We start from the raw sequence: 9,488 nt of genomic DNA on the forward strand, positions 1-9,488 counted from the left end.
GACTTGTCCAGGGTGTACCCCGCCTTCCGCCCGATTGTAGCTGAGATAGGCTCCAGCGCCCCCCGCGACCCCAAAAGGGAATAAGCGGTAGAAAATGGATGGATGGAGGGTGCCTCCTCTGCCAACACCTTTTCAGCATACTAGGATTGAGTGATAGACAAAGTGATGGTGAATTAATACAAGCCCAATTAGTCTGAAAAAATGCATGCCCCTCAGTATATATTCTATCTTGTCCCTTATTGATATTTAATAAAGCTTTATGGAAATGCACGTAAAATCCATTGCAATTGTTTGTCAGATATAGATGATGTGTTAAGTAATCATTCAAGCAAATGTGAAATGAACTTACTTTCAATACAAATATCCCACTGGAGGTACTGTCTTTTTGTAGACTGTGAGGCACTGTGTTTGCAGACCACTTTGGGAGTGCAACATTCCTCTGTCGCATGAAAGACCTTCATATAATATACACATCCAATTAAATTCAGGTATTGTGGATGTGTGTGAAAGTAAGAGATGGTTGATGGTAGCTGTAGGAGGATGAGATAGGGGCAGCTGCTCTACAGGCGTGACACATCCTTAATCCCTTGCGTTGTGCCTGTAGAGCAGCTCTCCCTATCTCATCCTCCTACAGCTACCATCATCCACCCTTTATCTCCACAGTATGTTGGAAGCCTGGGAGCTTTTGACTTATGAAAGAAACAGCTGTTACCTGGTGGACTCCAAACACTTGGGTACTTTAGAGCGAGTGTTGCCTAATGAGTCAAGCTCGAGACTCCGCTGCTCTGCTGGATAAATGGCCTGTGAATATTCAGAAAAATCATAGAGCTTCACTTCTATTTCCTCACTGTCAGATATGCCGATAACAGAAACACCCAGGATTAGGAGATATAAATCTTCACTTACTGTAAAAAAACCAGTGGCCAGGTTCATGGACAGCTCCCAAAACAACAAAAAATGAATTGGGATCCAGCTGAAAAAAAAAAATCGAGTATGCAAATTTGGTTTACATTTAAAAATGCAAAGCACATTGTTATTTCTGCCATGTTCTCATATTAACAAAGGAATCCTACTTTCACTCGTGTTTTTTTCCCTTGCCACATCATTGTCATGGCAAATGAATCAATGTATGCAGCTTGTTTCCCTCCTCGGCTGTTGTAGCACTCGACTAGTTTATGTAGGTATGCATTGATGACCTAAGGGCAAGAAAGTGAAGTGAATCCACCTAACTTTATTATTGTGGGTTTTTTATTTGTCTTAGCAAGATGTAAGTAAAGGAAATTTGTGTTTCAGCTTACCTCGCTTTCAAGTTCCTTGTTGGGCCCTGTGCGATTGATGTCCCAATACCACAATTTGTATCGTCCAATTTTGGACAGAAGAATGTGACAATCCTGTCCTCCCCAAGCTTCTTTGATATCTGCCAGAAAGATTTTATTTTTTAGAAATGCGAGGTAAAAACAGAGGTGGTAGATATGTAAGAGGGGATGAAATGTTGGTGTTCACATTTAAATCAAGTAATGTTTCTAAAATGGGTTTTTGGTCATTTACATTGCTCTGGATTATGTGAGATGGCAGGGATTCCATGGGATCCTCGGGCAGGTGTCATTCCTCTTTTGGTAGACCCAGAGGTGGCTGAGGTGGTCTCACTGGTGTTTGGGGTGATGTCGTGGTATGGGTTTTAATGATCAGACGGTTTATGCAAGCAATGTGTTTATTCAGACTAGCCTCAGTCTAGCATAGGATTTCCTGTGTCACAACATCAAGCGTCATTACGTAACATCCTGTCCGGGACATCCTGTATGCTATATCAAAATAAAGGCATAACAGATAACACCACATCTCCCTTTCTAGAAAACTAAACAGACTAACATTTACAGTGGTATGTCAGATAATGTAAAATCTGTAAACCTTTGCATGAAATAATATATATTCACTCACAATGGAATAATGCACTCCTAGTACTTCTCAAGAAAAATAACAAAAGCAAACATAGTCAGGCAATATCTTTGGAGGCAAATAGTGTAACCATCAAAATACAAAACATTCACCAGTCTTACTTGTTTCACATTGTTTTATTTTTCTTTTCACTTTTTTTTTTGTCATTTGTTTCTCTGTCCCCCTCCCACAGTTTACAAGTCCAGTCTGTGAGGTTTTCTCACCATTCTGCCACACCTAGTGGTAGGACCATGTGTGTGTGTATGGACAGGTGTAAGTGCCTTGGGAGTCTGTGTTGGAGGTGACTTGGGGCGTTCTGGAGAACCCAGTGTGGCCTCACTTGGTTGGGGTGGAGTGCTGGGTGTCAGTGTGCGAGGTGTGTGCGGAACAGTCTCTGGAAAAGGGACAAGGTGGTGTCTATTCCTTCTGATCGTGCCTGTAGGGCAGTCCACAATGTATGAACGTGGGGCAGAGTGGGGTGAAACCACTGTGCCTTGAGACTTTGTATTTGTAATCCACACTGGTTGACCTGGAGTGAGTTGACTCAGATCTCTCACCCGGTGTCTTTTGTTGAAACTTGCAGTGTCTTTTGCTCTCCTCTCCCTTTCTCTAGTTGCGACAACGGTGCTGTCCGGAAGCTCTGGAATTAGGAGAGATGGATGCTGGGGCAGTGGAGTGCGCAGTCTTCTGCCCATGAGGAGTTGAGCAGGACTGTAGCCATTTGCGAGTGGTGTAGCTCTACAAGCCAACAGAGCTAGATATGGATCTTTAGCCTTCTTTAGCAGGTTTTTCACGGTCTGCACGTGACGTTCCGCCTCTCCATTACTCTGAGTGAACCTAGGGCTACTGGTGGAATGAGTGAACCCATAAGCTGCTGCAAAGTCCTTGAATTCTTGACTGGAGTATTGAGTTCAGTTATCACTGAAGAAATGGACCGGAACACCGTGCCTGGAGAAGATCGACTTGAGATGCACAATAACATCCTCAGATCGTGTGGAAATTAGCTTGGCGATCTCTACAAACCTAGAGTAGTAGTCCACTACAAGTAGGTAGGTCTCTTGGTTGAGTGAGAATAAATCAGAACCTACTTTTTGCCATGGTCTCTCTGGGAGCTCACTGGACATTAATGGCTCTACCGGATTGGCTCGTTCTTTGATGCATGTGTTGCAATTTCTCACCAGCTCATTTGGCTGCTCAAGCCAGGCCACCATACAGCCTCTCTGGCCCGCTCTCTGCATCTGGTCATCCCCTGATGCCCCTCGTGAAGTGCGTCGAGGACAGAGTTGCGCATCGCTGTGGGAATAACTAGTCTGGAGCCTCTGAGCAGTAGTCCATCGTGTACTGTAAGTATAGTTCTATCAGGCCAGTAAGCCTTCGCTGGACCTGTGAGCTTGCTGCGGTCAGGCCATCTTTTCTGACAGTATGACATGACCTCTGAGCACACACTGTCTTGCTGCAGTTGTCCTCTCAGTTGAGCCAAGTATGTTGAGCTGGCGGGCATGTTGGTGACGACTTCATCTGCGTAGATGTTTGTGTCTTCCATTAAGTCGCTGTCTGTCCTTTTCCTGCTTGAGTTTTGGCTGACAGACGAGCGTGAGGGAGTGTCGGCTGTAAACAGGTCTTTGCCAGGGGTGTGTGATAGTGTAACTGTACCTCATGAGTCTGAGTCGGAACCGCTGGATTCTGGGAGGAAGCTCAGTGAGTGCCTGGTGACTTAGCAGGCTGACAAGTGGCTTGTGGTCAGTTTCCATGGCAAAATGCCTCCCAATAATGAAGTCCCGGAAACGCTCGCAACCCCATGTCAATCCTAGTGCCTCCTTCTCCACCTGGGCGTATCGCTGTTCGGTCTCTGTCATGGAGCGTGATGCGTACGCAACTGGTTTCCACAGCTCTCCCTCCTTCTGTAGGAGGACTGCCCCCAATCCGTATGAAGAGGCATCCGCCGACAGTTTCAGCTCTTTGTTGGGGTTGTACAGTGTCAGTACTGGAGGTGATGTGTCAGAGTTTGTAGGTGATGAACCCCAAGATGCAGAGAAGGCGGAAGGCATTGTACGAGAAAACATGATTTAATTATACACTAAGGCAAAACAACAAACGAAAAGGTAACAAAAGGCGCGCACAAGGCGGAGAACAAACTTGGCTATGAACTAAAATAGCACAGAGGCTAACTGTGGACAAGAAACCAAAAACACTTACTGTGACACGAAGGAACTAGGACATGAGCAGAGTGAAACCAAAAGTAGACAGAGCTACAACGACAAGTATTAAGAACAACGACACGACAGGTAGGAACGACAATGATCCAGCAATGACTGGAGGAGAAGGCAGGTTTAAATAGTAGCTGGCTGATTGACACCAGGTGTGGCCAGGTGCCAATCAGCCACAGCTGAGGGGAAGCAGCACTCAGGGAGACACTCAGGAAATGAAGACAAAATAAAAGCGCTGACAGGAAACTAAGACAAACACAGAGAAAAAACTAAAACAGTCAAACTGTCAGGGACAAGCCTGAAAGTAGCCCCCCTTCCTATAACGGATACCAGACGTTCTAGAACCCCCCCCCCAAAAAAGTCCAAAGTCACGGGAGGGTGGAGGGAGGACAAGGAGGTGGGCCACAAGGCCAAGTGTCCCCGCAACCAGCGGGGAAGAGTTAGGTGGCGACGGCGAGTTGAACGCCGCCGCAATTGGCGAGGCGGCTCGACCGCCGGCATGGGAGGACCCACCGGAGACGATGGTGGCGCCCTCTGCTGGCCCACCGGAGAAGATGGTGGCGCCCTCTGCTGGCCCACCAGAGAAGATGGCGGTGGCGCCCTCTGCTGGCCCACCGGAGAAGATGGCGGTGGCGCCCTCTGCTGGCCCACCGGGGAGGATGGCGGTGGCGACCTCTGCTGGCCCACCGGGGAGGATGGCGGTGGCGCCCTCTGCTGGCCCACCGGGGAGGATGGCGGTGGCGCCCTCTGCTGGCCCACCGGAGTGCATGGTGGCGGCGTCTGTTGGCTCACCGGAGAGGAGGATGGTGGCGCCCTCTGCTGCTGGCCCACCGGAGAAGAGGATGGTGGCGCCCTCTGCTGCTGGCCCACCGGAGAAGAGGATGGTGGCGCCCTCTGCTGCTGGCCCACCGGAGAAGAGGATGGTGGCGCCCTCTGCTGCTGGCCCACCGGAGAAGAGGATGGTGGCGCCCTCTGCTGCTGGCTCACCGGAGAAGAGGATGGTGGCGCCCTCTGCTGCTGGCCCACCGGAGAAGAGGATGGTGGCGCCCTATGCTGCTGGCCCACCGGAGAAGAGGATGGTGGCGCCCTCTGCTGCTGGCCCACCGGAGAGGAGGATGGTGGCGCCGTCTGCTGCTGGCCCACCGGAGAGGAGGATGGTGGCGCCGTCTGCTGCTGGCCCACCGGAGAGGAGGATGGTGGCGCCGTCTGCTGCTGGCCCACCGGAGAGGAGGATGGTGGCGCCGTCTGCTGCTGGCCCACCGGAGAGGAGGATGGTGGCGCCGTCTGCTGCTGGCCCACCGGAGTGCATGGTGGCGTCTGCCGGCCCACCGGACTGCATGGTGGCGTCTGCCGGCCCACCGGACTGCATGGTGGCGTCTGCCGGCCCACCGGACTGCATGGTGGCGTCTGCCGGCCCACCGGACTGCATGGTGGCGTCTGCCGGCCCACCGGACTGCATGGTGGCGTCTGCCGGACCACCGGACTGCATGGTGGCGTCTGCCGGCCCACCGGACTGCATGGTGGCGTCTGCCGGCCCACCGGAGTGCATGGTGGCGTCTGCCGGCCCACCGTAGTGCATGGTGGCGCCGTAGGTTGCAGACCCACCGAGATGATGGCGCCGTCTCTTGCAGACCCACTGGGGAGAGAAGTAGCTGTGCCTCCCCAGCTGCACTGCTACTCATAGCCCCTCCCTCAAGGGACGGATCCCAGACGTCCCCAGATAGGACCACAGACGACAGGGGTGGGAGGGAGAGGGCTTGAAAAGCGGCCGAACTTTTCTTCAGATTAGCCATTAAGTCCAAAACTTTGTTAAGCCTCTCCGCCATGGACATCTCTGCGAGATTCGAATTTGGCTGGATCATTATGTCAGAGTTTGTAGGTGACGAACCCCAAGATGCAGAGAAGGCGGAAGGCATTGTACGAGAAAACATGATTTAATTATACACTAAGGCAAAACAACAAACGAAAAGGTAACAAAAGGCGCGCACAAGGCGGAGAACAAACTTGGCTATGAACTAAAATAGCACAGAGGCTAAATGTGGACAAGAAACCAAAAACACTTACTGTGACACGAAGGAACTAGGACATGAGCAGAGTGAAACCAAAAGTAGACAGAGCTACAACGACAAGTATTAAGAACAACGACACGACAGGTAGGAACGACAATGATCCAGCAATGACTGGAGGAGAAGGCAGGTTTAAATAGTAGCTGGCTGATTGACACCAGGTGTGGCCAGGTGCCAATCAGCCACAGCTGAGGGGAAGCAGCACTCAGGGAGACACTCAGGAAATGAAGACAAAATAAAAGCGCTGACAGGAAACTAAGACAAACACAGAGAAAAAACTAAAACAGTCAAACTGTCAGGGACAAGCCTGATATGATGTGAGATCATTTTTCAGCCAATCAAACGCTCTCTGTTGTGCACATCCCCAGACCCACTGATACTTCTTTGAGAGAAGGTCTCTCAAGGGCTTGTCCTTTTCAGCCAGACCTGGAATGTATTTTCCCAGCTGGTTTAACATTCCCAGGAAACTGCGAACCTCTCCTGTGTTGGACGGCTCTCTCATTGACATGACAGCCTTTACCTTATCTGGATCAGGTTGCACACCTTCAGCTGACAGAATGTGGCCTAAAAACTTGACTTCACTTCTGCTCAGTTCACATTTCTCCATGTTTAATGTGACCCCGGCTTCCTGGAGTTTGTTGAGAACGGTGTGTAGTCTGATGTCGTGCTCTTGTTGGTCTCTTCCCCAGATGAGAACATCATCCATGTGGCATACGACTCCCTGCAGCCCATCGATGATCATAGACATGCGCCGCTGAAAATGTTCTGGGGCTAAAGCTATGCCGAAGGGCAGCCTGTTAAAGTAAAAAACGGCCAAAGGGTGTTATGAATGTGGTGTACAGTGACGACTCGGGGGATAATGGGATTTGCCAAAATCCTCTGTTGGCATCTAACTTGCTGAAGACCTTCGCTCCTGCTAGAGAACCAATTGTCTGCTCCACTGAAGGGAGTATGTATTTCTCTCTGCAAACCGCTTCGTTGAGGCAAGTGAGGCCAACGCAGATGCGCACTGAGCCATTCTTTGTAGGCACTGGAACCATGCCCGAACACCAGTCAGTCGGCTCTTCCACTCTGGATATGACTCCAATGTCCTCCATTTTCTTGAGCTCCTCTTTTACTTTGCCTAGTAAAGGGATGGAGACCCGTCTTGGTGTGGCCAGGGAATAGGGAATGGTGTCTGGCCTGAGCTTTATAGTGTATGGCTGCTGCATCATTCCTAAACCCTGACATAGTTTTGGGTAGGACTCTTCCATTTCAGACTTGTCTATGCTGTCTGCTCTGTAGACTAGTTTAAGCTTAATGCTTGCTGGTCTGCTTAACAAGGCTACATTTAGGTAATTGACAACATAAACATATTCCTGTATCACCTGCTCTCCTTTGCATAGTGACTCTCTGTATCTGCCTAAAACAGATAGAGGCATGCGGCCTGGGCCAAACAGTGGTCTGTCGGGTTTAGCTAGCTGTGTGTTGCCCTCTGTAATAGCATAGTAAATTTTAGCTGGGATAACTGAGACATCAGCTCCTGTGTCGATTTTAAACGTGACTTTGTGGTTTCTCACAGTTAAATCAGCATACCATGGGTCTAAACCTGCATCTATTGAGCCTAGGAACAAGGGAGTGTTATCATTACATTCTGTCCAGAGGTGGGTAGAGTAGCCAGAAATTGTACTCAAGTAAGAGTACTGTTACTTTAGAGATTTATTACTCAAGTAAAAGTAATGAGTAGTCACCCAAATATTTACTTGAGTAAAAGTAAAAAGTATGTTGTGAAAAAACTACTCAAGTACTGAGTAACTGATGAGTAACATACACACACATATCATATATATATATATATATATATATATATATATATATATATATATATATATATATATATATATATATATATATATATATACATATATATATATATATATATATATACATATATACACATACATTGATATATACAGTATATCATTTATATTTATTTATTTTGCCATTTTTGTTTACATGTTAAAGGTGTTTTAATGAATATACATGCATGTTTAACACATATAGATTCCTTTCTTTCATGTTGACAAGAATATAAGTTGGTGTATTACCTGATTCTGATGACTTGCATTGATTGTAATCAGACAGCAGTGCTTAACGTCCACGTTTTCAAATGCAGGAGAAAAAAAGTTCCTCCTTTCTGTCTAATACCACATGAAAGTGGTTGGTTTTTGGTATCTTATTTGTCCAGCTTCCATATTCGTTTTCACACACTTTACAAGAAATAAATTGGCGGCAAATTCCGTAGCTTGCTAGCTTGTTTGCGCTGGCTTTCGGAGACTCTTATTTTGAAAGCGCAGGCGCGATGGAGCGGCACTTTTATTGTGAAGACAGGAACTGTGCAGTCAGTCTTTAGGCTTGTGACGGGATGTACGTTTGAAATAAAAAAGTGTCTTTTTTCCTTCACACTTTTGATTGATTGATTGAAACTTGTATTAGTAGATTGCACAGTACAGTACATATTCCGTACAATTGACCACTAAATGGTAACACCCCAATAAGTTTTTCAACTTGTTTAAGTCAGGTCATGTGACCGCCTGGCTCTGTTTGATTGGTCCAACGTCACCAGTGACTGCATCTGATTGGTGGAACGGATGCAAACGTCACTAGTGACTGCATTTTATTGGTGGAACGGAGTGAAACGTCACCAGTAACGCAGGCACTTTGAAGGTCTGTCTGACAGACCAAAACAAACAAAGCGTGCATTAACAGATCGATAAAAATTAGTAGCGAGTTGAATGTAGATAAAAGTAGCGGAGTAAAAGTAGCGTTTCTTCTCTATAAATATACTCAAGTAAAAGTAAAAGTATGTTGCATTAAAACTACTCTTAGAAGTACAATTTATCCCAAAAGTTACTCAAGTAGATGTAACGGAGTAAATGTAGCGCGTTACTACCCACCTCTGATTCTGTCTCTACAATATGTACTGTTTTGGTAGATTTACATACTTTGTTGTAATGGCCTCTCTTTCCACATGTGTGACATGTGACATCTCTGGCTGGGCACTGTGCTTTGGCATGACCAGGGGACTTTCCACATCTGTAGCATGTCTGGCGATCAGATGATGGCTGTGGCTTTGCTGCTGAGTGCTTTGGGTGATGAGGGATCTTGGGTGTAAATGGTTGTTGTCTTCTGCCTTTTGTTATTGCATCAATGTCCATCCCACCCCCTCCCCTGAGGTCTGTTTGCTGCCTCTTGATCACTTCGGACTGTCTTGCCATGTTGATTTCTTTTTCCAGCGTCA

The 9,488-nt window shown here is 47.5% G+C and overlaps 1 long non-coding RNA gene across 1 annotated transcript; it reads right to left on the reverse strand.

Moving 5' to 3' along the window:
- Positions 1–1,132: 1,132 nt before the first annotated feature.
- LOC133624352 (uncharacterized) lies at positions 1,133–1,649 on the reverse strand. The gene is made up of 3 exons (XR_009817991.1): positions 1,549–1,649; positions 1,299–1,417; positions 1,133–1,196 (listed from the first exon to the last, which is right to left on the reverse strand). It is a non-coding gene; the product is annotated as an uncharacterized lncRNA (long non-coding RNA).
- Positions 1,650–9,488: the final 7,839 nt, after the last annotated feature.

Source organism: Nerophis lumbriciformis, linkage group LG27, assembly GCF_033978685.3.
Source record: "Nerophis lumbriciformis linkage group LG27, RoL_Nlum_v2.1, whole genome shotgun sequence".
In the NCBI taxonomy this organism is placed as follows: domain Eukaryota; kingdom Metazoa; phylum Chordata; class Actinopteri; order Syngnathiformes; family Syngnathidae; genus Nerophis; species Nerophis lumbriciformis.